Raw genomic sequence first — 23,773 nt, forward strand, 5'->3', positions numbered from 1 at the left:
AAATTCTGATACGTGCCATCACGCGGATGAACCTTGAAAATGCCACACTAAGTGAAAGAAGCTAGTTACAAAAGACCACATAGAGTACGATTCCATTTCTATGAAAATGTCCAGAATAGGCCAACTCTATAGAGACAAAAAGTACATTAATGATTGTCTAGGGCTGGGGAGCGGGGCAGAAACTGGGGGGAAGAGGAGAGATGCTAATGGGTACAGAGTTTATTCTGGGGGTGTTAAAATGTTCTAAGATTGATGGTGATGATGGTCACAACGATTGAGAATCTGCTGAAAGCCACTGAACTGTACACTTAAATGGGTGAATTTTATGGTAGCGAATTATGTGTCAATAAAGCTAGGGTTTTAAAATATTTATTTATTTATTTCGCTGCACTGGGTCTTAGTTTGTGGCACGCGGGATCTTTAGTTCTGGCATGTGGGATCTTTTAGTTGCGGCATGAGGGATCTAGTTCCCTGACCGGAGATCGGACCCGAGCCTCCTGCGCTGGGAGCGTGGAGTCTTACCCACTGGACCACCAGGGAAGCTCCTAAAGCTGTTCTTTTAAAAAAAAAAAGAACCAGTTGCCCATCTTCCTTAATTTTAACAGATTACAAGGAATCTGATAAGGGGTAGAGGATCCTGAGCGTTAACTGACGGAAGGCCACAGCTCGCAATCTCACTACCTCTTGCCCATGGCCAAGATTTCATTCAGTCATTCAACAAACATCTATCATTCAGTCATCAACAAACATCTATTGAGAACCTACTATACGCCATGCATCAGGCTACGTGTGAGGTCAATAAACTGCAGCCCACAGGCTGAATCCAGCCTTCGCCTGTTTTTGTACAGCCTGCAAACCAAGAACAACTATAGCGTTTTTATGAGGTTGGAAAAAAATCAAACGCCAGATAATATTTCCCAACAGGTAGAAATTATATGAAATTCAAATTTAAGTGTCCATAAATAAATTTTATTAGAACGCAGCCACTCTCACTGGTGTTCGTGTAGTCTCTGGCCACTTCAGAGCTAAAGGGCAGAGGTGAGCAGCTGCAGCAAAGACCTGATGGTCTGCAGAGCCTAAAATATTTACAATCAGGTCCTTTACAGACAATATTTACCAGCCCCTGCGCTAGATGCTGGAGATTTAGGGGAGAGAAGAGAGGAGCAGTCACGGTCAGGGCCTCTGTTCTTGTTTGTCCATGGCCCCAACAGCCAGACAGCCGGGCTCTGAGGACCACACACTGAGTGTGTGCGGTGAGCACAGAACAAGGGGGCCAACCAGGCCTGCTGCAGGCAGGCTTTCCTGGGAAGGACTGGCCTCTGAGACCAAGAGGAGCAGGAGAAGTGGCGTGTGCAAGGCCCTGGGGCAGGGGCACGCAGCCCACTGAGGGTCCAGACGAAGGCCGCTAAGGCTGGGCGCCGAGTGGAGGGCAGGGCCCTGCAGGCGGCACCAGAGTCTGTGCTCCACGAGGTCCATCTCCTCCCGCCCCTTCTCCCCTCCCCGCTCCTCCTCTCCCCTCTCTCCCTCTGGCGCCTCTTCCTTTCTCCCCCTCCTTGCCCCCTCACGCCCCAGGCATTCCCTAAAGCCGTTACCTGGCTTAGCTTTCTCCATGGCACTTAACTCTACCTGCTACACATGCGTTGCTTGTTCACCAACCAGTTCTTACACTAGGATCCGAGCTTTACGAGGACAGGAACTTTGTTGTTGTTTTTTTCACTGCTGTATTTCCAGCACCATGACCTGACCTAGAGTCGGCTCTCAAATAAATATTTGCAGAATAAATGCAAACTCAAAACACTTAAAGAAAATTTAAGGGCTAAATGTCCTTGATTTGCAACCTTGGCAAGTTATTTCTTTATGGCTCGGTCTCCTGATCTGTAAAATAAAAATAATAAAGGTATCTACTTCACGGTAAATAAGGTAATACACATAAATGTTGATTATTACTGCTATTATCATCCTCTTGTGTTACTTGTCTATTTCGTGTCACATGTTAAAGGGGGAGTTTTTAAAACCTATCTCATTTAATTCTCATATAAGCCCATGAGATAACTTTTATTACAATTCCCTCTGGACAGATGAGGAAACTAAAGCTCTAAGAGACCAGGTCAGCGGTCCAAGGTCACACAGTAAGCCACAGAATTAATATTCAAACTAGCACCACTGGGCTTCCAGGGCTATGCCCCTTCCTCTATACCCCAGCTGCAAAGTGAAAATGCCCGAGGAGGCTGGGGAAAGGGAGCGGCATGTCCTGGAGCAGCTGGGGAGCCCTCATGAAGGAAGCACCCTGTTCTGAAGGACTAAAAGGACCGCACATGAGCAGAAGAGTGGGTGAAAGTCATTCTAGGTCAAAAAAACAGAAAGGCGGTGGGGGCAGTTCTTTTCGACAAGAAGCGTACACTGTCCACTGTCGTAATACAAACAGGAGAGGACAATGGTGGACTCACAGGGCTGGCACTTGGGTGAAACCTTAGATGCATCTGGTCGGACCGCTTGTTTCACAGAATGAGAAACAAAGGCGCGGTGAGTTGGGGACGCTGTGAAAGCTGTGCCCACGCTGACACTTCATCCTTATTCCTACTCGTCTCCTTCCCTTCAAAAATCACAGGAGTACACGCTCACTACAGCCGGAGAAACACTCCAAACAAGAAAAGTGTTCCCTGTGTCCCCACCACCAGCCACAGCTATGTCAGTTTCACATCCAACAGGCTCAGGGCCACAGCAATCAGCTCGCATCTCAGAACAGAAGGGAACCTGCGTGCACTGTGCTTCTGTTTCCATTTCTGTTTACCAAGGTCTGTCTGCAGTTCGTCCATTTGCTCACTCATTCACCCAGCCGGCGATTACTGAGGGTCTCACACAGACCCGGCCCAGTTCCAGTTACTGGGATTCTGCAATGGACCCACACGATAAAATAATCTTTCATTCCTTCCCCACGAAGGCTGAAGACACTGGTTTGTTAAAAACAAGTGGGGACGGGACTTCCCTGGTGGCGCAGTGGTTAAGAATCCGCCTGCCAATGTGGGGGGACACGGGTTCAAGCCCTGGTCTGGGAAGATCCCACATGCCACGGAGCAGCTAAGCCCATGCACCACAACTACTGAGCCTGCGCTCTAGAGCCCGCGAGCCACGACTACTGAGCCTGCGTGCCACAACTACTGGGCTCGTGAGCCACAACTACTGAAGCCCACGCATCTAAAGCCCATGCTCTGCAACAAGAGAAGCCACCGCAGTGAGAAGCCCACGCACCGCAAGGAAGAGTAGCTCCCGCTTGCCGCAACTAGAGAAAGCCCACGCGCAGCAACGAAGACCCAATGCAACAAAAAATAAATAAAAAACAAACAAACCAGGAGGCCTGATTAAAAGTCTGCTTTAGGAGACCTCCCTGGCAGTCCAGTAGTTAGGACTTTGCGCTTCTACTGCAGGGGGCACGGGCTCGATCCCTGGTCAGGGAACTAAGATCCCACAAGCTGCGCAACATGGCCAAAAAAAAAGTCTGCTTTAGAAAGAGCTCCCCCCGCCCAGATCTCCTCTCCCACACCATCTGGCAGGTGACCGTGGCCGTGCCGCCCCACCCCGGGGGGGTATTCTTTGCAGGGGCAAAGGCAGAAGGTCTGTGGACTGGGGACACCCAGCACAAGGCATTACGTTGAAAACAGGGGATTCAGCTGAAGCACAGAAGGCCGAGATCCCTGCCCTCTTTCCATTAGTTCCCAGGTAGGTTAGAAGATTCTTCTCTAGGGAATCTAACAGCTCAGGAGAAAATACCAAAGATGTTAACTTACTGGGTTCCTAAATGAAACAGGCCAACCAGGTCACCCTACGTGAGGCCCAGAGTCCACAGGATGCTCCTGCCACAGACACACACACAGACACACACACACACATACACGCACACATACACACATGTATACACACGTATATACACGCACACACGTGCGTGCGCACACAGATGCACGCATACATACACATGCGTGCACACCTTAATGCCCCATTAAGGTACACATACACATACATACACACACATACACACACACACACACCTTAATGCCCCCCACACATGTAACCAGACTACAAGGATCACCAGACTTCAGGAGAAAGCCTGTCACAGGAAAGACAGAAAAAGCACACACACACTTTATAAGAAATGGTGAGGAAGAACCCTCCCATTTAGTCTTTTTTTTTTTTTTTTTTTTTTTTTTTTTTGCGTTACGCGGGCCTCTCACTGTTGTGGCCTCTCCCATTGCGGAGCACAGGCTCCGGACGCGCAGGCTCAGCGGCCATGGCTCACGGGCCCAGCCGCTCCGCGGCATGCGGGATCTTCCCGGACCGGGGCACGAACCCGCGTCCCTGCATCGGCAGGCGGACTCTCCCAACCACTACACCACCAGGGAAGCCCTCCATTTAGTTTTAATGAATAAAAGTATCATTAATAGCCTCAGAGAAGTAAGAGGCGATGCCGCATCCATGAAAACAAAACAAGATGCTATAAAAACAAAAAATGTATATTTAGAAAATATAAGAACTCTTAGACATTAAAAATATTACTAATTAACATGAAACCCTCAACCGAAGCCTAGAAGGTAAAGCTGAAGAAATCTCCCAGACTTCCCTGGTGGTGCAGTGGTTAAGAAGCCACCTGCCAAGGCAGGGGACACGGGTTCGATCCCTGGTCTGGGAAGATCCCACAAGCCATGGAGCAACAATGCCCATGGGCTACAACTACTGAGCCCACGTGCCACAGCTACTGAAGCCCACATGCCTAGAGCCCATGCTCCGCAGCAAAAGAAGCCCCACAATGAGAAGCCCACGCGTACTCTTGTAACGAAGAGCAGCCCCCACTCGCCGCAACTAGAGAAAGCCCGCGCACAGCAACAAAGACACAATGCAGCCAAAAAGCAAAAAAAGCAATCTACCAGATTTTGCAGGGGTTGGGGGGAGTGCACGTAAGGAGAAAGAGAAAGACAATAAAATTGTAAGACTAATCCAGGAGATTCAATATCCAAATTCTAGGAGCTCCAGAGGAAAGAAGAGAGAAAACGAAAGGAGCAAATCAATGAAGTCATTCAAGAAAATTTCTCAGCACTAAATAATGGGTGTTTCAAGACTGACAGGTTCCAGGGAGCCCTGGATGGAAACATATCCACACTGAGTCGTGTTACTTCTGAAGTTTCAGAACAGCAGCCAAAGCGGAGACTTTTACACGCAGAACACTAGAGATTCCAGAGAGAAAAACTGTGTTACCTGCCAAAGATTAAAACTGGAACATTAGACAGTAACCTTGGAACTTAAGCAATGCTTTGCACACAAAAAAGATCCCTAGCCTAGAACCCTACAGCAAGCCACAGTATCAGTAACACGCGAGCGTGGAAGGAATGTTTTTTCAGATCCGTGAGGCCAACGAAGGTTCACAGAGCACCTGTGCAGCGCATGCATTTCCCTTGCGGTGCAGGTACTGGATTTCCACCGGCCTGTCCCCTAGACTAGAGCCCAGAGGCTGTGTCTTATTCCTCCCCGTAGCCTCAGCACAAGATGTTATGGGGTTACCCAAGAAAGGGGGAGGGTGGGGGGCACTTAGCGAAGGGAAGTGACCCTAACAGAATCCTCGGGGATAAGGACCCACAGCACCATGCTGTCCAGGCAGCAAGAACACAAGCCAGGGCTGGGGACCCGTCACAACCCATCAACTTGTTGGCCACAGACAAGAGTTCTAGCTGGCAGGTGAAACTCAAGCCAGGAATGAACAAAGCCATGCGCAAGTAGCGCTGGTGATGTTACCAGGTATCTGGGTTTGTTTTAATCAGCTTTTCTGGAACAAGGCGATATATGAGTCGATGAGATACAACCAATCTGAGCATGAAGAATGGGGACAGTGAGGCAGAAGTCTGGCTCCGGGTGTGACCTAAGGGTCCCTGGAGCAGTCTGGCAGCCCCACAGGGCACAGGCCACCAGGACACCAGTGTCTGAAACACAAAGGGGAAGCTGGACCTTACAACAAGCACACGGAAGCCCCGGAGGGAGGGCACCTGGGCCTGGGGGCTGCCCTGGGCCAAGGAGGCCCTCTCTCCTCACCCCTGCCCGTGAAAGCCAGAGCTCGGAGGCTCAGAAAGATCCAGGCCCAGAGACTGGGAACGGAGGCCCGGCCACCTGGCTAGTCAGCCAAGCCAGCTGGGAATCCAAGCCCCATCTCCAGGCCCCTCCCACCCCTTCAGTCCCGCCTGGCCAAGCACAGGTTCTCACGAGGATGTTCCCTTGCTGGATTTCCAGTTGGGAAATGGAGGAGCCGCAGCCTGGCACCTGCTCCAGGCGGCTTTTGGGAGAGGCCCCCTCCCCCATGCCCGCCCCGAAGGAGGCGCTGGAGCCTCAGTGGATTCCCACGGCCCCTTGACGATTTCCTGCTCTGCAGCAGTGGTGGCTCTGAAATAGAAATAAAGTCAGGGGCCTGCCTGCTTGGCTTCTGAGGCTGGTAACCCGCTGGGATCTGAGCAGCCAACAAGGAGCCTTTCCTTCCTGAAACAGCCCCAGCCCCGAAAGGGCGCTGAACAGGGCGCCCCCCTCCCAGCCCCATCGAGGTCTGGCTCTGCCAAAGGCGTACGTTCAAGGTGGGGGACTGGGGGGTGCATGCAGGGGGCCCGGCGGAGGGGCCGTCTCCTCCCCTTCCAGAGGCTCCCCTCTTCCCACGGCCAGTCCCCTCCTGGCTGGTTCTACAGGGCCTGTTACTCATCACAGACACAGCACCTCCCAGCTGAGGCATCCCCTCTGTCTCTCCAAGGTGAACTTGAGGCACCAGTAGAGAAGGCGAAGGGCTGGGGCTGTGAGGACCCGCTGCTGTCACAAACTCTCCTGCCAGATCACCTGCAGCTGGGGTCCAGCCGCTGACGTGCGCTGTGGGCAAGCATGTGAGCAGGCATGCAGGCGCGTACAGAGCACGAGTGTGAACCAGCACGTAAGCCATGTGCAAGCGTGCGCGTGCATGCCCCATGTGAGTGTGCATGCGGGGGAGGGTGCAGACAGTGAGTGTGTGAGAACAGGAGACGTGCGTGCACGGGGACCTGTGCAGAGAGCGGGCCCCGAGTCCCCGAGGCGCCGCTAGGTAAGGGCAGGGCGTCCCACCCCAGCCCCCCTCCCCCAGGTTCAGACACCGAAGTGCAGGGTAAACGCAAAGGGAGCGGCCTTCCCCCAGTCCAGAAGCCCCCGTTTCCCACCAGCTCACCTATGCCCTCGCCCCTCCTCGAGGCCAGCTGCACCCGGCCTGGGCCTCTAGGTTCCCTCTTCTGCTCCCACACCAGCTTTACTCTGACCCCGATTTTCCACCCTGCAGCATATTTTTTTAAAAAACAAGGAAAAATCCCCCTCGCTTCCTTCAGGAGCAATAAATAAGAGGATTACGGAAGTGACATTCTGAAAGTGACCTGAACTACTCAGAAGACAAGAGATGGATAAAATACAGGGCATTTTGGCCCAGATTCACTCAGAAAGAGAGGGAGGGTCTGCCTCCAGGGAGGGGGGACCATCTGCAGTGGCCGCCCGCCAGCCTCGGGCTGAGCCCTGATCGGTAGCAGAAAGCCCAGGCCTCTAAGTCACAGGGCTTATCTAACATGCCAAACACAAGACACGGGGTCCTTGCGGGCCCAGAGAGGCTGCTGTCTAGAGTCGGGGCACAGACTCCACTCCCCAAGCTGCCTTCCCTCATCTAGAAGCAATCTGTCCCGCCCTCCAGCAAACACTGAGGTAAAGGGGAGAGCCTGCCCCACACCGCTGCTGGCTGGCCAGCTGAACAGCTGAGAGCGGCCAGAGAACAGGCACAGGGCAGCCTGACCCTGACCCCAGACGCCTGTGCCGTCACCCTAAGCAGTCTGTCCCTTCGCCCCTGAAAACCGGACAACAGTCGAGAGCACAAGCTTTGGAATCAGGCTGTCCCCAGCTAGCAGCTGCTCCAGCAGCCGGCTCTTGGTTTCCTCCTAAGGAAGATGCAGGTAACGTCGGTCGTCGGAAGGATCCAATGGGACGTGCACGCCCGGGGTCTGCCTGGTGCCCAGCACACAACACGCACTTGATAGACAACAGTTACTGCTGTTCCTCCTGCTGCACACTGAGCCGGCTACACAACGGCCGCCGTGGTCCTTCCGAAATGAAACGCAGGTCCGTCTCCTTGATCTAATTCCTCCAAAGGCGCCCACCTTGCCCACCATAAAAGCGACAGCCCTCAGAATGGCCCTCAAGCCCCTGTAGGGTCTGAGTCCTGTGACCTTTCCCTTGCTCCCTTCTCTCAGCTGTACTGGGCTCCAACAAGCCTCACACGCTCCTGCCGCAGGGCCTTTGCACCTCCTGTTCTCTCGGCCCTGGGATGCACCTCCCCCAGATATCTCCAGGACTCACCCACCTCTTCTTCACTCTCTGATGAAATGTCATCTCCTCAGGAACGCCTTTCCTAAGGACACTGTTTAACCCACAATACCTGCCCCCTGCCCCTTCCTCCCACCCCCTTCCCTATCTCACTCTGACCCATAACATTTGTCACTATAGATTTTAGTTATTTGTTTATTGTTTGTCTCCCCCTCCAAAATATAAGCTCTTGTGGTCGTGGATTTTTCTTCACTCCTGCATCCCCAGAGCCTAAACAGTGCTGGCCCCCAAACATTTGTGGGATGAATGAGTCTCAGGACATTTAGGACAGCCCCACTCGGGGGTTGCCAGTCCTTTAAGGCTTAGTGGCCTCCTCTAGAAAAAAAACACGCTCGTTCTAGCCACTTCTCAAGGTCGTTGTCAGGAGGAAACGACAGGTAAGATGATTTCTGGGAATATTCTTTGGTGCTTTCACAGTGGGGCGCCCTATAGAAATGGAAGACCCCAAAATTATTTATCCAGCACCAACTGAATAATTACTTATTCAGTCCCGGGGTGGGGACCCTGAGTGCTAACAGGACACCACAGAGAGGGGTTTACACAGACAGTCCTTGCCTCCAAGGACCGGTCTGAGGCCCTCGGACCTGCGGGCACGCCTGGTACTGCTCACCACAGAATCCCTTGCACACGGCAGGTGCCCAGTAAACGCCTGGCAGAGCATAAATGAGAAAGTCCCACATGGATAACCACATAGAGAATAGAAAGATCACCCATACAAAAATCCTCAGTAAAATATCTGTTGACCTAAAGCAGCACGTAGACAACAGCTACCACAGATAAGACTGACAAAAATACTGAATATATTTTTATTATCTTCACAGCAGAGGCAAATGTGTTCCAAGGCAGAAGTCAGGAATTGATGCAAAAAGCCATGGGGAATGGAGAACAAATTCAGGAAACTTCTTTCTAGTGAGTGCATTTCAAGAATTAGGCCAGAATCCTGCAGATCATGACAGAATGCGCTCCATCGATATTAGCTGTGATTATGCCATTGCTTGTTTTTTTGTTTTTTGTTTTTTATATACCATTGCTTTTATTATGGTCTTGGCACCCTCCAATGGAACAAGCGGGAAACGAGACAGAACGCTCAGGTTTCCCATCGAACAGTGAGAGGCCCAGGCGCACCGCTTCCCGCTGAAGCACCTCTGGACTGCAGCGCGGCCCAGTCACGGGGATGAAGGGACGACTCCATTCGGTCATCAAGGGCTCCTGAGTGCCTGCTTTGTGCCAGACACCATCTGGGCACTGGACAGACAGAACGCACACAGAGTGATGCACCTCCTCTCCCCGGGCCCCTTTTCCAGGGCGCGCGGGCTTTGTGAGCCCGAATGCAGGCAGGTGCCAGCCCTCCAGGTACACCGGTCTCCAAAGAACGTTCCCTCTCCGTTAAGGGAGACAGGATGCTCATTCACAAAGGGTTCTGAGCACTGGCTGAGGAAGAGGCCAAACCCACACTGCTCGGGCTGGTGAAAGCGGCTCTGGGGACCCGGCAGCCTCGGACACAAAAGAAAGTCCTGCAAACGGGCCATCCTCCAGCTCCCCGGAGAGCCACTGTTCCTCCCATCTCGCAAAGTAAGAAATGGAGCCTCCTGCAGGTCAAACTGGTCTGGAGGCCAAGGCTAAGAGGGCCAGAAAGTCCCCAGTTCAAGAGCACTCCTTATGCCCATGGTGGTGCCTGGTTCGCCCGGTGGGGGAAGGGAGCAGTGCACCAGAAGAGAGGCTCCCGGAGCTCAGGCCTCTCACTCAGGGCACAGCCCAGCACTCGGCTGCCAGGAAGATCTCTCTTTCTTTCTTTTAAGAACTCTCTTTCTGCAAAGCCCTTGCCCCAGAGCCTGCCCAGCTGTGACCGCTTACAAGCGACCTGACCGGGCTCCTTCCATACAGAGGTGGGACAACAGCTTCGGGGAAGCAGGAGACAGGCCCTTGGCTTAGGACCCCTTCTGAGGTCCCCTCCCCTCCCCCAAAGCCACCGAGCCGCAGCCCCGCCCGTCCTTCCTGGACTGCATCCTTAGAAAGGGGAAAAGGCAGGTGCTTGAGGATTCCCTTGAGAATCTGCCAGGACCACCGTTAAACAGGCCTCCCCAGCATCTTCAACCTGGGGGTGAAACCTCCCGGGCACTTCCAGTCCAGGGAGGAGAGGCCCCGCGGAGGAAGAGACCCAAGACCCAGAGCAACAAGCCAGCGAGCAGTCAAGAGCGGAGGTGCCTGTGCAGAGCCACGTTCACCAGCACGGGTAGGGCTGCAGCAAGGCCGCCAGGCTTCGCTGTGCAGGAGGCTCACAGTCATCCTGCCTCAAAGGCACCGTGTGTCCAGACACAGGAGACAATGGGACGAGGCGCCGACACAGGGCCAGCCCGGATCCATGCGGTGCCAGGCAGGCTGAAGGGGGATGACGGGGCCCAGCACCGGCAGCGGGAGGCCGCTTCTGCAGGGGCCCCAGACGAGGCCCGGCGACGGAGGCTGCAAGGAGTTTCACAAGAGTAGTGAGGAGCATGTTTCAGGTGTGTTTTCTGAACACGCTTGCACAGGTGCGTACGTGCGTACGTGCGTGCGTGTACGCGTGCGTGGGATGCAGAGTGGCGAGGGCGGATGAATCAGGGGCTCAAAAGGAGGAGTAACAGGAGTAACATTTAACCTCGTTGAGTAGAAAAGTATCTTAGAGAGTATCTCGTGTAACACTCTACCTACTCTTCATCCCAAACAAAATCCCGGGTCACTATCAGTCTTTGCTTAAACCCCAGCAGGGATGGGGAGCTCACTACCTCCCAAGGTAGCCCGTTCCTCCTCTGCCGGATGGCTCCAGCTGCTAGGAAGTTCTTCCTGGAACTGGGCCCACGTCTGACCTCCCCGAATCCCCTCCCCCATGGGTCCTAGGCACCTGGGTATTTAGGCTTTGAAGCCACAGGACATGTTTAAACCCTCCTGTCCACATCAATCCTGCCCACGTCAGGAGGCCATTACTGTGCATCCCCTCCCTTCCCATAACACTCCATAAAAATAACTTCCAGACAAAAGGAACATTCCCAAACCCTTCACCCAGTCCCCATGTGGTGTAGTTTCCACCATCTTAGTCACCCTCCTCTGGATGAACTCAGAGTTGCCAGTATCCCAACCAGAATTAACAAAACCCAGATGCAGATGTGCTATAAGCTCCACAGAGCACAAAGTGTAAACCTCATACCCAGGGCAGCATTGTTTTTCTTAGCAACCACACGGCACAATTAGCTTATAGTTTCTTCCAGTTTATTCATTTGGTCCACAAACAGGAGCTGTTTCCTATGTGCCGGGCACTGGGCTAGGTACAAAGGATGTTAAGGGAAATACCGTATCACCTTTGTGCTCAGGGAGACAGCCTGTGTGGAGAGATAAAAAAAAAAAAAAAAAAACCAGATGAAACACGGGGGAAAGAACACACGGCTAATGGGGTCTTTCCCGTAGGAAGGCTGACTAGAGACACCTGCCCCAGAGGGTAACGATGCCCAAGGTGAGTATTCCAATAATGCTAGCCTCAGATTACAGCCACGGTGAAGTGACAGGGACTGGCTTCACCCTTGCCCCTTAAACGACTAAAAAGCTGGACAGAAGGCACGAAACAGCTGCTTCAGACACTGGACAGCAGGCAGCACTAGACTGTAATCCGTGAGAGAAGGAAACACAAGAGGGAGTCCCATGATGGCCAAGCTTACTGCCCGGAGGCAGCACCCACACAGCAGCTGAGGACAAGGAAGCCACACGGGGTCCAGTGGTCCCACCAAGTTGAGGAGACAGAAATTGGAGTTCATAGAGATAGAATTTTTAGGGCAGAACTTTGGAGAGAAGGGGACTGCACAGAGAGGGTGCTCTGGAGAAGAGTCCCCCGGCATCTCCAGCTGACCTACACAAGTGTAGGGTAAAACACCACAAGCCTGGGAACAGAACCAACAGAAAGCAATGGGCCAGCCAATCTGCGGAGCTCACTCAGGGCCACATTCCCACCAACGGGAGCAGAAGAGCTCACGACACACAAGGCACTGGGTAGAGTCCTCAGAGGGTGGTGCCTCAGTAGTGAAGCTACATTAGCCCTAGCCTGAAGGCTGAACGCACCCTAACAAAGCTTACAAGCAAGCCTCGGACAGATTAAACCAATCCCAAGCAGTTAAGATGCATGCCAGAATAAAGTCCAATACTATTTGAAGGAATGTAACAAAATCCAGCAACGCTCCATTGACAACATCTGGCATCCAATCAAAACTTAGCAGGCATTCACAGAAGTCGAAAAATATGAGCCATAACCAGGAGGAAAAGCAGTTAATAGGACAGACGCAAACATGACAGAGATGAAACCAGTAAACAAGGGTGAAAAAATAGGACAGACGCAAACATGACAGACGATGAAACCAGTAAACAAGGGTGAAAAGAAACAGTAATTGTATGTCCCATAAGCACAAGAATGCAGAGGAAAACATAAGCTTGGTGTGAAGAGAAATGAAAGATATAAAAAAAGACTCGAATGGAACTTCTAGAGATGAAAAATCCCGTATCTGAAATGAAAAATACACTGGATGGGACTTATTAACATTGGATTAGACACTGCAGAAGAAAAGATAATTGTACTCGAAGATATTAACACTAGAAACTATCCAAGATGAAGCACAGAAAGAAAAAAGATGGAAAAAATTAATGGAGCTTCCGCAACCTACAGGACAGTATCAAACAGTCTAATGTACAAAGAGCGGAGGCAACAAAAACATCCCACCCGTCTGAGAAGGGTCTTCCTCCCCGCGGCTCCTGGAACCAGGTAACTCTCAAGCCAGAAGGGACTTGGGGATCACAGACTCCTCACTTTACACACGAAAAACCCAGAGAAGTGACGTGACTGATCCAGGGCCAGCCAGGTGTCCTGACTCCCCGGGGGCCACTCTTTCCACTGACCACTCACCTGCTGTGATCCCCAGCGCCCTTCCAGCACCACGGACGGCTCCGGATGGCATCATGGGTCAGTGCACAACTACACGGGTCTCTACACACCCATGCCGGCTCCTCCAGGGCAGAGGCAGATGCCTGGCATCACTGTACTCCTGACCTGCTACCGGACGGGTGCTCAGTACGCGCCCCCTTCACGCGCACTGTGCAAAAGGGTCTCTGGGCCTGACTCTGGGTAAGGGAGGGAGAGAGGAGGCTCCCCACGATGCAAGGCCAGAGCTGCCGCGAGCTGCCTAGGTCCGAGGGGGACAGAGAAACAGAGCAGAGAGATCAGAGAGAGGGCTGCACTGACCTGACCAGTGGGTGTTACCAGGCGACCCCCGAGAGGCAGGGACGAGCTGGTGTGGGAGGGACACTCCTCTGGCTCCTTATCAGACTGGCCCCAAACCAGCCCTGAGCTCCCACCTGCTCCTGCCCGGAAGAGGAAACTGTCTGAAACCTTCCTCCTCTTCCCCTCCCCTTTCCAGCACCTCCTTCAGCCCCAGCCTTGCTGTGGGCTCTGGGCTGAGCGGCACCTCTTTACAGGGGTCACGAATGAGCAAATTCTTGAGCTATTCCTGGGGCCTCGATTTTTATCATCCTTCCATTCTGGTCAATTCTGAGAGGCCAACGGCCAGGAATGCCAGAGAGATCCGAGCCCGGCCCACCAGACCCAAAATAACCCCACATGTGCCTCTCTCAAGTCCTCAGGGATTTGGCCATTTTGGGTGCATGTTTTCCTACAAAGCTGCCCCCCTGGCCCTGTGAGGTTACCTCTGAGGCACCCCTGGGGAGCTGAGGAAGGTGGGAGCAGGGGAGGGGAGGGGCGGGGGATAAGAGAGGCAGAATCCAGGCTTACGATCTGCAAAGGCTGGCTCCAGCCTCCTCCACTCAACTGCCTGGAGCTCCTGGGAAAGCCAGCCTCAGTTTCCTCGTCGTGAAACCTCCAAGCAGCGGCCTCCTCTTGCCCACGACTTCCTGTCCGCCCCTTCGGGAGAGGCAGCGATAAGGCCCCCTCCCTGAACTGCAGACGCCTTAACAAGAAGCTCCTGGTTTGAGAGTCCTGCGCCCTCCCCAGAGACATCTCCCACCCCTGCAACTGTGAAGATGGGGCGGTTTTACATCAGGCAAGTGCTCCAAGTGTCCAGGGAAATGGGTAGGATGGAGGACACGTTTCTTTTCACGTCGCAAATGCAGTATTCGTGCATTCAAAAACGACTGGCGTGCCCACCAAGTGTTGGACAATGAGAAAACAGGCAGAGCATCAGTGGAGGGGAAAGTCCAGGCCTCTGCTCTTCAGCAGAAGTAGAGATAGAGATTGAGGCGAGTGGTCAGAAGTGCCCCTGCCTGGCAGAGCACCAATGCCCAGAGGCTGCGCAAGTCCTGAGTCGTCTGAGTCCTCTGGCTGCACGAACACTGCACCGCTCAGGGTGCAGGGCTGGCGGAGGGGGAGGCTGCAGGGGTCGGTGGAGACCGGGCCCCGGGCCCCTGCACCGCCGGGTTTAGGATGTGCAGCACCCAATGCTTTAGTTCCTGACGTGAATCAGGAATGTTAAAGAGACTTGGTTTAAAACAACCACCATCATAAGATAGATATACCCTCTTAGGTATTTCTTTAAAGCTGTACCATCCCTCCAGGGAATGCCCTTGAGGATTTTTCTGCAATGAAAATGTAATTTTTGGCAAACTGAAGATTTAGCACTCTCTGGTGGGAGTCCCAAGGAGAAAGGGCCCACAGTCTAAGGAATCACCTCCCCTTTGCCCCAGAGTCAGGGTGGGGCTCACCTCCCCAGCCTAGCATCCTCCCTCACCCCGGCCCACAGACAGAGCGTCAGGTCCCCCACTTCGCTCACAGGCACGGCACCATCAACCATCTGGATAAGCAGTGATGAAAGTGGATGATGAAACAGAGGTCACATCGCTTTTTATTCCAGATTAGGTGTGACTGTCAGGCATGAGGCTTCAGCTGGTCAGGCTGGCTTCTCCTCCAAGCCCTACATTGAGGGCTCTGGCTACAGCAATCCCATCCCTTCCTACTCGGCCTCCAGAGCCCATGCCCGGGTGCCATGGACGCTGCGGGGCCGAACCTCGGGGGGAAATGGGAGAACACGATGAAATCGAGAAGGCCTTTGGTAGCTTAGAACAGAAGAGGTGTGGGACTCACCTAAACCAACATTGGCTGAAGCTCTTACCACACAGAGCACCAGGGCTCAAAGATGCCTCGGACCCTTGCAGAGTCAGAGTGGCCAGTAGTGGGACTTCCCTGGCGGTCCAGTGGTTAAGACTCCACACTTCCAGGCTTCCCTGGTGGCGCAGTGGTTGAGAATCTGCCTGCCAATGCAGGGGACGCGAGTTCGAGCCCTGGTCCGGGAAGATCCCACATGCCGCGGAGCAACGATGCCCGTGCACCACAACTACTGAGCCTGAGCTCTACAGCCCACGAGCCACAACTACTGAGCCTGTGTGTCACAACTACTGAAGCCCGGACGCCTAGAGCCCGTGCTCCACAACAAAGAGAAGCCACCGCAATGAGAAGCCCGCGCACCGCAACGAAGAGTAGCCCCCACTCACCACAACTAGAGAAAGCCTGTGTGCAGCAATGAAGACCCAACGCAGCCAAAATAAATAAATAAAATAAATAAATTTATATATAAAAAAAAAAAAAGACTCTGCGCTTCCACTGCAGGGGGCATGGGTTCGATTCCTGGTTGAGGAACTAAGATCCCGCATGCCAAAAAAAAAAAAAAAAAAAAATCTCCTGTTCCTTTCCTAGACTGTGTTTCTCCCCCAAGGAGTTAAACATAAAACAAAGTGGTCATTCACTTGCTGATGAAGTGATATTATAACTCTTGATGATATGGAAGTAAGAATTATCCTCGCAGCCACAGGGAACCAGAACTGGGGGGTGGAGGCATGGGCAGGGAAGTCAGGAGTCAGAGACAGGCCTCTTGGGTCTCCGCTGATGGACAGTTTACCTACCATCCGCCTCAAAGCAGCAAACGCTCAGTTGGCACAGGCTGAGGACCTCCGTTTAGTTTTTCCAATTCCTTGGCCAAAAGGAGCGGCTGAGGTTTCTTGTCTTGCTTGCGATGCCAGATTTCTCCGAGGTCTGCAGCGTCAGCTCTGCACGTTCTCCTCAACACTAAGCACCGGGATACATTAAGTCCGTGAGCTGATCAGATATCATGCACCCTGCCACGGTAGCATGACGCCGGCGCCCCCGGCACCCAGGGAAGCATCAGGGCAGCTGCAGCTGCCGGCTGCCTCCCATCCTCCAGTCCCCACCAAGCCCCATCGCTGAGCCGGGTCCATTCTCTCCCAGCACAGCCAAGGAGGAGAATGGCCAAGAGGCTGAGCTGTGCAGCGTGGACTGTTTCACAGTGAACCTTTCGGCCACAAAACATTTCTTTTCCAAGAGGGGCAGAGAGAAAATAAAACACCAAGGGGTTTTCAAATGCGAAAGCCCTCTCAGCCTTTGTTCTAGTATGATGAATGCACAAACCACCAGGCAGTTGCCAGGCAAAAGAACACGGGGCGGGCGTGTGAGGAAAGTGCAGTTCATCAAGGCCAGCCTGGGGGCTCCAGGGAGAGGGGAGTTTGATGGATGTGAGTCCCAGGGAGGACTTCTCCCCCAGCGGCTCCGTGGAAGCATCCTCCTTGAAACTGGAAGTGGCACTCCTTAATGACCCGGAGCTGGCTCTCCCCGCCCCAGTGTTTCCTCCTGTCTCTGTCATTTGAGGCATTTCCCAGGAAAGAAGAGCTACCACGCATGGCAGGTGATGAGAAAACTATACAAACGAATACGTCACAGGGAGTCAGAATGTTAAGTCCATTGTGAGTTGTCTGGGAAGTGAAGTCTGATCCTGCAGGCTGGGTCTTCTCACTCCACCTCTGAGGGTAGGAGGGGATGGGGAGAAAGGCTGGAGCACAGGAGGTGCCCTGTTTGCTGGGCAAATGAATGAATGGGTTCCCAGCAGAGGCCTGAGTCGAGTGACTGGCTGGCTTCACTCACTGAGGCACATTCTTCGGAGATGCCATGAAAGTTAGCAGCAGGTACCGAGCAGCGGAGCTGCCAGCAGCTTCCAGAGGGCAGGCAGGCTCCCGCTCTGCTTCCACAGCCCGCGGGCCGGAGAAGCCGTCCATTATGAGGCCCGTACTCTAGCTCACCCTCACCTCCGGCCAGACAAGCCCCTCACACACATCCACACAGAATCCACCTGGAACGACACCTCTAAGCCAGCAGGAGGATGAAGCATCCCGCCTTGCCAGTTTCCCTGGGTGACCCATCCGGTCAGAGGGGGCTGAGAAGGGACCGAGCCTGGGCTGTCTTCCAAAGGTCTGCGGCGTCTAGCCCCCAACATTCTAACCCTCCTGCTTCTGGGCCCGTGCAGGGGCTGCACACCCCTGCCCTCCCACCGCTGCACACACTTGCCCTTGACGTGCCTTTGCCAGTCCTCCCATCAAGAGGCTGCGTCTTTGCCCCAGCCCTGGAGTTCCAGTGGGTGCGGTGACTTGCTCTGACCAAGCGGCAGGTGGATATACATTGTGAGACCTCAGAGCCTGCATCTCAAGGGGTCTTGGAGATTCTGTTTTCACTTAAAAAGCCAGTTCCCTTGAGAGTGAGAAATCATGTGGGGAAGAGAGGCCCAGCCAAGGGCCAACACCAGCCCAACACGTGCCCAAGGGGCTCCTGGACCATCCAGGCCCTGCAGAGCCACCAGGTGGCTGCCACCGCGTTCACAAGCTCAGGTGATGGGACCAGCTGAGCCCCGCCCAGTGCTATGGGCACCGCTGTGGGAGGATGGCTAAAGACGTTTCCAGTTAGTGTAACACAATGCTAATTAGGGAAATTGATAAGATAATAGGTAGACAGCTGGATACTAGTCTATCATTAAAATACCTACAAGGAATATAAGTCAAAGTACTAACAGCGATTGTCACTGAGGGGCAGGATTACAGGAGGCTCTCCTTTTCTATGAGTTCTGGAACACTTGACGGTTATAAGGAGTTTGTATTATTTTTGCAACAACAACAAAAAAAAAGTGCTTTAAAAAAATTCACCTTGGGGCTTCCCTGGTGGTACAGTGGTTGAGAGTCCGCCTGCCGACGCAGGGGACACGGGTTCGTGCCCCGGTCCGGGAAGATCCCACATGCCGCAGAGCGGCTGGGCCCGTGAGCCATGGCCGCTGAGCCTGCGCGTCCGGAGCCTGTGCTCCGCAACGGGAGAAGCCACAACAGTGAGAGGCCCGCGTAACACACACACACAAAAAAAAATTGGATTCCGTGACAAGCTTATTTTTCCGAAAAATCCGTTTTCATCCTGTCATTCCCCTGTCCGGGGACCAACACCAGCTCCCCACTGCTAGTCTGCTGAGGTCAGTCTCCTCTAGGGGACATTTCAGGTACCCCAGAGTGAAGAGGCCCCGCCTTGACAGCTTGCTCCTCCCCCTTCCAGCCCAATCACCGGGCCACGCCCAGCTTGCCATCCACCCCTGCATCCCCGTCCCTCAAGGCCCAGCCCCATCTCCCCTGCGTTCCTCCACCGGTCCTCAGAGAGCGGTCCACCCAATCCTGTCCTTGATGGGCCAGTGTCCTGTATTAGTCTCCCTGCACTGTGGGGAATGACTGCCCCTCATAGAAGACATTCACGGACACAGGCCAGCCAGCCACCACCAGCTCCAGCTTCTCAGTCTGCAGTAGGCGAGGGGCAGAGCCCAGACGGTGGTTCCACCCCGACTCCCTCTCTGCTGTCCACAGCCTGCATGGTGGGGGGTGGCCCTGGACTGGCACTTCCTCCCCACCCGGCCCATCTCAGCGGCAAGCAAGTGGGAGCCCCTTTGCCATGGCTGCTAATGCAGAGTGACTCTGGCCTGGGGATGCTCCGAGAGATTCCCCTCCCCCTGCTCTGGTCCCACGTGCTGCATCCAGAGCTGAACTCTGGCTTCAAACCTACCTGCCTTCCTGGGGGACCCAACGCTCTTCCTCACGCAGGACTCTGCAATCTGCGTGTCTGGATTGTAAACAAAGCTGTTTAGAATCTTCCAGGATGGGACGAGTAGAAAATTGCAAGCCCAGACCTCTACCTCACTTTCTCTAAAGCAACATGTGTCATTCTACGTGTGCCCATCCCCCCATTCCCACCCAGCCCGGCACGCTGCTCCTCTGAGCCCTTCTACAGGGTGGGGACTCGCTGGGGCAGGATGTACCCTCTCTGCCCCGCACGCCCCCGGGGCTTGCTGGAGAGCATCGGGCCGAAGCCTCAGCCTCCGCACTGGGGCAGGCGGCCAGGTTCTGTGTTCGTTTCACACTCCCCTCCAAGGAGAGGGCATTCACGACACAGGTATATACTGACCCGTTGAAAGGGCTCAGGTGGGCCTCTTAGCTGAGAGAACAATGTGGGAGAACTCCCCCCTACACAAACTTGCTAGGACAAGCACACACATACTCACCGCCACACACACGCACTAGTGCATGGCCACACCCTGTTCCAACCTTGCTCTGAGCATCGCCAAGACCGCTCCCCTCATCTGTCTGTCCACTGTTCTCAGAGGCCCGTTCCTACCCCTGGCCCTCTCCCTGACTCTGAACCTGACACCCTTTCCTCCCTGGGGGTGAGAGGAGCACAGGATGTGCTGGGATGCAGCACAGGTACTGGGCCGCCGCCCGCCAGGGCTCTAGAAGGCCGGCCCAGGCGGAGTGGGACGTTGTTCAGGCTTTACAATAATTTGCTCGCTCTAATTTTTCTTGTTCACCTGAGGAAGGGCATTTTTGGACTCCGCACAAAGGTGCTGTGAGGGTTGGCAGTGGCCCTGAGCTGCCAAGGCCAAGGCCAGGAACACGCCAAGATCCTACACAGGAGGCTGCGGGACCCTCGGCCTTCCTGCAGTGACAGCCAAGCCTCCCCAACAAGGGGGAGGTTCCAGGAGACTGGCTGAGCTGCCTGACTCTCCAGGCGCCCTGGATGGTCCTCCACCCCCATCCTTTCCTGTTTCCAGCACAAGGTCAGATATTTTAACAAATGCTGACGCTGGGTGTAGAAATGATCACGAGGCTCTTGGAAAGTAAGCAAGTATTCAAAGTGCCATAAATTTCCAGGCGCTGGAAGGGGAGTGGGGAAGAAGGCAGAGCGGGGAGCGGGTGGTAAACTCAAAAGCACAGGTAGTATTAAACAACAGACACTCAAAAACCATCTACACGTGGCTGCCGAGTGGGGCCCACAGTGCCGTGCTGACCGGTGAGCCCCTCCAGACATGTTCCTTCCAGCCGCCCCTTCCGGGAGCCCGGCCACTGCGGGCTGAGTTTGGGCTGTGTTTTTTGGTTCGAGGGGAGGGCGGGTGGAAGCTGGCCTCCACCAGGCAGATATTCTCATTTCACCAGGCTGGGGCTCTGACGGAAGCTGAAATTATGAACTCGTTGGGCTCGGGTCCAGCGATGGGGCCTCTCACTCCCAAGTGCGTGGGGCTGGGGCAGGAGGCAGGCAAAATGAAAGGGGCGGCAGAGACCCTGCCGCTAACCAGACCGGTGCGCGTCTCTGTGGACAATCTCCACCCCCCCCCGCCCGGCTTCCATCAGGACCCAGATCACCTGTTCACTCATGAACCTCACCCCTCCCTCCTCCGTGCACCTCGAGGCCAGGGGCAGAGGAGGTTCTTGTGAGAGGAGGGCGGTGGGGAGGCCCCCAGACTGGAAGCGGAGACCCAGGCAGGCCTTCGTCCACTCAGAAACCACGTTCACCAGCGCGAGAAGGCATCTGAGCGATGGCGGGGAGGAGACGGGCCTGAAGAACCAACCAGCCCGTCACAGGGGACCTAACCAGGAGAGGTGGGACGAGAAGCTCCACCGGGAGCTGGTCACCATCCCACAGGCGCAAGCGCAGAACAAGAAACGGCCAAACCAAAGGCTGTGAAGGCCAAGGCCTTCGGAGAGGATAACGCCCTGTCCGGAGAGGCCTTCACGCGGGTCTCCCTCACTTTGCCTTCAAACAAATGCACAGGACAGTCGTCTGGCTAGAAAGGGCTGGTGACGCAGGTCCACCTGTCTCCTCCCTTGAGGCCCCCCAGGGCGGGCCCCGTGGGCCCCTGTGGCGGGGTGGGACGTGCCATGAGCCGCGAGGACCCTCACCCACTTGTCCTCAAGTCCCTCCTCCCTGCCACCTGATTCTCAGCAGACTGGTTTCCCTCGTCCTGGCCTCGCGCCTGGCTGCACAGCCAGTCCTCCCGTAGGCAGTGCCCCAAATCCCAGGGCAGCAAGGTTGAAAGCAGACACCCCCTAGGCCCCGGCGGGAGGGGGGAAGACTTAAAATGGGAGCCCTGCATCCCAGCTGCAGCAGACTCCAGACTCCAGGAGGGATGGGAAGCAGATTCCTTGCCGCAGGTCTGCTGCGAAGGGCAGGGGCCGTGGGGATCAGATGGCCTGGGTGTGAGCCGCTGCCCTCCTGGCACTAAAGACGTGGTCTTAGGCAAGTCTCTGACCTGCACTCCACCTCAGCCGCTGCCACTGTGAAACGGGGGAAAATGATAGCTACCTCACAGGACTCTCGTGAAAACTAAATGAGAGTTAAATTAAGATTTAATACAATTTAAATTAAATTAGTTGTGGACATATGTAAAGAGTCTGAAACTGTGGCCGATGATGACAATGACAAATATGAATGCCGGCATCTGGGTATCACGTGCAAAGCACGGGCAGGCCGGCCACAGGTCCGCGGCCAGTCCCGGGACTCCAGTTAATCTCTGCTGGGACTCAAAGAGGAGGGAATCTTTTGGCAAGAAAAGCTACCAGCCAGCACCCTCCTTCTCACCACACCACCCCACCACCACGCAGCTGGGTTCTTGGAAGGTAAGAGGTTTACAGATCACCCCCCAGGAGGAAGCCACAGGATAAAACACACATCAATTAAAACATTAAAAGACCCAGGTCTGGGCTTCTCTGGTGGCGCAGTGGTTAAGAATCCGCCTGCCAATGCAGGGGACAGGGGTTCGAGCCCTGGTCTGGGAAGATCCCACTTGCCGCGGAGCAACTGGGCCCATGAGCCACAACTACTGAGCCTGTGCTCTAGAGCCTGTGCTCCACAACGGGAGAGGCCGTGACAGTGAGAGGTCCGCGCACCGCGATGAAGAGTGGCCCCTGCTCGCCGCAACTGGAGAAAGCCCTCGCACAGAAACGAAGACCCAACACAGCCAAAAATAAGTAAATAAATTTAAAAAGACCCAGGTCTGTACGCAGCACCCCCGGAACCCGAATCAGCACCACCCACACCAGCGACCTGGGTAGCTCCTGCCCAGCTCCAGCTCCGCAGGGGCCTCGACGCACAGGTGCTAGGAACGATGAAGCTACCAGCAAGACCCCTGGAGCCTGCAGGAGCAGAGACGAGGACCCCCAGTGAGCATCCTGGCAGAGGGTGCCCACCACCGGAGGGCCAGGGGCATTCCTGCAGCAGCCAGGATAGAGGAACAGACACAGGTGGGATTGGTCTGATTCCCACAGATTCTTTTCTGGCCGGCTGGTGGGAGGAGACAGGAAGCAGGAAGTTACAGGCCTCTCCTGCTTCCCTAGGCTCCCTCCCTACAATAAGGGTGGTCAAGAAAGAAATTAAGAATACTGCCGGCCACCATTCAGAAACAGTGGGGAGGAGGGAAATCTCTCCCGGCTCCCAAAGCCCCATTTAAGGAGCTCATCAATTCAACGTCGAGAGCTGGGGCAGAGAGACAGCTAGAAAATGTCAACATCCCACTCTATCCTCCCTCCCCAAGCCACAGTGAAAGGGCAAGAGAGACTCTGGCTTTTAGACAGTTTAGAACACGTAGACTTTCAGAGGTCCCAGCACACAGAGGACCCAGACCAGCACTGACCTGTGTTCCTTGAATTTCCTGCGAACACCTTGGCTGCTGACAGATCAGAGAAGATCCCAGGATATTCCTGCAGGAAAATAAATGAAACATTAGGTCATCATTTCGCTGTGAAGCCACTCCAGGGTGAATTCTGTCCAGCAATGGCCACTCTTTGGGCTGCAGTCTCCCATCGAGAACCCAATCATTCAACAGCTGGAGAAGGCCAGAAAGGGCAAACGGATTCCAGCTGCTGTGCCAGTCCACTCAGCTGGTGGTGGGTGCTAAAGCATGATGACAGAGACCAAGCCCTGGCTCGATGGGAAAGACAGCCATGATCGACTAGTGATGTCTGCTACGGGTCATTCTAACAGTAAGAGTATCCGTGCCAGGTATTTGCCATCTCTGGGGTAGACCCTTGGCATCCAGGGATTTAACATTTGTAATTTTGACCACTCACAAGTGAGACAAAGTTTCAAGATATTGAAAAGTGTGTAACTCTACTGAGATGTGAGTTTGATTCCTACAAATCAAAGGAATAGACAACTGAGGCTGAGGTAAAGGAATAGACAACTTTCTTGTTTCCATCTCTGCCACAT

The 23,773-nt window shown here is 54.2% G+C and overlaps 1 protein-coding gene across 1 annotated transcript in view; it reads right to left on the reverse strand.

Annotated features, from left to right (window-relative positions):
* TSPAN9 (tetraspanin 9) overlaps positions 1-23,773 on the reverse strand; it is a 183,539-nt gene that overhangs the window by 152,768 nt on the left and 6,998 nt on the right. Inside the window, exon 2 of the mRNA XM_032645579.1 lies at positions 23,199-23,265. The gene's annotated coding sequence lies outside the window, so the exon portion shown is untranslated. The remainder of the gene's footprint in view (positions 1-23,198; positions 23,266-23,773) is intronic.

This window comes from Phocoena sinus, chromosome 10 (assembly GCF_008692025.1).
Source record: "Phocoena sinus isolate mPhoSin1 chromosome 10, mPhoSin1.pri, whole genome shotgun sequence".
In the NCBI taxonomy this organism is placed as follows: domain Eukaryota; kingdom Metazoa; phylum Chordata; class Mammalia; order Artiodactyla; family Phocoenidae; genus Phocoena; species Phocoena sinus.